The following is a 3,962-nucleotide window of genomic DNA, read 5'->3' as shown; positions in this document are numbered from 1 at the left end:
ACTATGACATTTTTAAAGCGACATGCTATACTATGACGTTTTTAGAGCGACATGCTAAACTATGACGTTTTTAGAGCGACATGCTATACTATGACGTTTTTTAGAGCGACATGCTAAACTATGACGTTTTTAGAGCGACATGCTATACTATGACGTTTTTAGAGCGACATGCTATACTACGACGTTTTTAGAGCGACATGCTATACTACGACGTTTTTAGAGCGACATGCTATACTATGACGTTTTTAGAGCCACATGCTATACTATGACGTTTTTTGGGCGACATGCTAAAGTATGACGTTTTTAGAGCGACATGCTATACTATGACGTTTTTACAGCGACATGCTATACTACGACGTTTTTAGAGCGACATGCTATACTACTACGTTTTTAGAGCGACATGCTATACTATGACGTTTTTAGAGCGACATGCTATACTATGACGTTTTTAGAGCCACATGCTATACTATGACGTTTTAAGAGCGACATGCTATACTATGATGTTCTTTGGACGACATGCTATACTATTACATTTTTAGAGCGACATGCTATACTATGACGTTTTTAGAGCGACATGCTATACTATGACGTTTTTTGAGCGACATGCTATACTATGACGTTTTTTGAGCGACATGCTATACTATGACGTTTTTTGAGCGACATGCTATACTATGACGTTTTAAGAGCGACATGCTATACTATGACGTTTTTAGAGCGACATGCTATACTATGAAGTTTTTAGAGCGACATGCTATACTACGACGTTTTTAGAGCGACATGCTATACTACGACGATTTTAGAGCGACATGCTATACTATGACGTTTTTACAGCGACATGCTATACTGCGACGTTTTTAGAGCGACATGCTATACTATGACGTTTTTTGAGCGACATGCTATACTATGACGTTTTAAGAGCGACATGCTATACTATGACGTTTTTAGAGCGACATGCTATACTATGACGTTTTTAGAGCGACATGCTATACTATGACGTTTTTTGAGCGACATGCTATACTATGACGTTTTTTGAGCGACATGCTATACTATGACGTTTTTTGAGCGACATGCTATACTATGACGTTTTAAGAGCGACATGCTATACTATGACGTTTTTAGAGCGACATGCTATACTATGAAGTTTTTAGAGCGACATGCTATACTATGACGTTTTTAGAGCGACATGCTATACTACGACGATTTTAGAGCGACATGCTATACTATGACGTTTTTAGAGCGACATGCTATACTGCGACGTTTTTAGAGCGACATGCTATACTATGCCGTTTTTAGAGCGACATGCTATACTACGACGTTTTTAGAGCGACATGCTATACTACGCCGTTTTTAGAGCGACATGCTATACTATGACGTTTTTAGAGCCACATGCTATACTATGACGTTTTTTGGGCGACATGCTAAACTATGACGTTTTTAGAGCGACATGCTATACTATGACGTTTTAAGAGCGACATGCTATACTATGATGTTCTGTGGACGACATGCTATACTATGACGTTTTTTGGACCAAAGGCTATACTATGACGTTTTTAGAGGGACATGCTGTACTATGACGTTTTTAGAGCGACATGCTATACTATGACGTTTTTAGAGCGACATGCTATACTATGACGTTTTTTGGACCAAAGGCTATACTATGACGTTTTTAGAGTGACATGCTATACTATGACATTTGTTGGGCGACACTCTATACTACAGGCTTTTTAAATTGACATATTACTATGACGTTTTTTTGGTTTAGTTTTTTTTGTTTTTAGCAACATATAACAATTTGAACAGTTTTAAAAATTACTATTCTTTTACTTGTGCAATGAAATACTATTCTATGGCATTTTTTAGAAGACATACTCTGATGTTTTCTTGAAAAACATACTATTTTGACAATATACTGCACTGTGACATTTTTTGAACCACATATCATACATGACAATTTTAGGCAACATCCTATCATTTTGCACTTTTTGAACCACATAATCAGTTGGTTTTGTTTGCTGACATGCTATACTATGAACTACAGGCCATACTATGTTATTCTTGAAAAGTATACTATACTTTGACATTTGCTGAACTACATCCTATACTATGGCGTTATACACAGAGTGCTTTGGTTACATGTTGATTTATAATCTAGATTTTTTTCTGTTTTGTTTTTTGACAGGATTACCACAGACCTGACCGTGAACACCGTTGACACCCACCTGAGGGAGACGCTGCCTAAGATCTCAAGGCTGCTTGGTCGTGGTCTTTCTGGTCCTGCTCCAGAACACCTTCATCAACTACGTCTTCTTTTGAAGAGGCCCTCAGATGCTGCAATCTCTGACCTTAAGGAGGAACTGCTACTTTCACTCTGTAACGAGACGGCGGTTATTTTAAAGACCCAGCTCCTGGTGGCTTTGAGTGAAACTTTAACACCCATCAAAACAGAACTACAGACAGTTAAATCTGAGGTGTCAGTCAGTATTTCAAACATCAAGTCCGACCCAGCTGCCCTAAAGCACGCTGTAGATGAAATGGAAACTTCACTCTCCACATCACCGATGACATCGTCACACTCCAAAGCAGAGCACCTGTCTGCTGAACTTTTAAAAGTGGACTATAAATGTGAAGAACGTGAGCAGCAGCAGACCGTGAGCAGCAGAACAGATGTGATCAGAAAGAAGTCATTTTCTTTTTTCTTTTCTTTCTGGTTGACTTGATGCTGTCAGATGCAGATGTTGGAGCTGATTCTGATCTTTCAGGATAAAAAGCTGCTTTTCCTTCACAGACTTTTCAGGAAATTATTCTCTCAGGTTTTCTCTGCTATTTATATTTTTATTATCTGTGATTATTTCATTATTTCTTTATTGTAAAAATAAAGTTTGAGGCATAAAGACTCATTTAGTTATTTTAATCCTGAAATCTTTGATGTAGCAGAACTAAACTTCCATTTTCCTTCTTGTACTTCTGATACTAGAACTAAACATATCTTCAACACGGATCATCTGCTTTTAATGAATCAGCTGCAACATCACAACAACAAATGAGACAATTTTCAACAAATTAATGAAACTGATGTCATTTAAAACTATCAGTCTGTTTTAGTATCAAATTAAAGCTGATTACTGACAACTAGAACATTAACGTTACTGTTTTAATCACATTTAAGTTTCCTGAACGTTACATTAATGTCAACCAGCCACAGTTTCATGAACTTAATGAACCACATTACAGGAACACAACACACTTCAGCTGTTTACATGAAACTCAACACATTAGCTTGATGCTACGTTAGCTTTAGTCAGGCTACGACTGAGCAGCTACCTCGGTTAGCATCGCTAACATTAAAGCTAATATTTACTATGCTAACTTTCTTCTCTGGTCAACACACACTGAAATAAACTCCACCAACATCTGGAGTGCATGGCACACATTATATCTGACACTAAAGCTGCATATAAAGTGCATTAAAAGCGGCACCGATACGAAAATAAACATTTACTTACTGAACTATCAGAGTCCTTTCAGTGTCTGCTGGTAGAATCAGCCGAAGGTAGAAAACTGGTTAAAACAAGCCAACGGGCAGGAAAACTGTCTGTGGAAAATGTTCTGCTGCTGCACCGATAAATAAACCAACAGTTATTATATCAGAATTAATCCAAACGAGGAGAGCAGAGTCTCTGCTTCCTCCTCCATAGGACCTATCAATCATTCCAGACCAGACTGTCAATCAAGTAGACCCGCCCCCTGGCTTCGCAAAACTTTAACAATCTATTAAAAAAAATTCAATATTGATTTATTTTAAGATCAGCCACCTGATCTCTCATTTTATCATGAAAACTCACGAAAAAAAATGTATGTACAGTCTATGCACCGTACTCTGTTTGGCTCCACACTTGCTGATGACCACTTCCGGTCTCAGAAAATGAAAAAACGGACCTTTTTTCGTTTCTGTCTCTTACTGA

The 3,962-nt window shown here is 37.8% G+C and overlaps 1 long non-coding RNA gene across 1 annotated transcript in view; it reads right to left on the bottom strand.

Moving 5' to 3' along the window:
• LOC129350730 (uncharacterized) overlaps nucleotides 1-3,697 on the bottom strand; it is a 4,490-nt gene extending 793 nt beyond the window's left edge. Inside the window, exons 1-2 of the long non-coding RNA XR_008604217.1 lie at nucleotides 3,504-3,697; nucleotides 2,220-2,368 (exon numbers count right to left, since the gene is read on the bottom strand). This is a non-coding gene — a long non-coding RNA (uncharacterized LOC129350730). The remainder of the gene's footprint in view (nucleotides 1-2,219; nucleotides 2,369-3,503) is intronic.
• Nucleotides 3,698-3,962: the final 265 nt, after the last annotated feature.

The sequence above is a fragment of the Amphiprion ocellaris genome, chromosome 15 (genome assembly GCF_022539595.1).
Source record: "Amphiprion ocellaris isolate individual 3 ecotype Okinawa chromosome 15, ASM2253959v1, whole genome shotgun sequence".
Lineage (NCBI taxonomy): Eukaryota > Metazoa > Chordata > Actinopteri > Pomacentridae > Amphiprion > Amphiprion ocellaris.
This window is presented reverse-complemented; position numbering and strand designations above follow the sequence as displayed.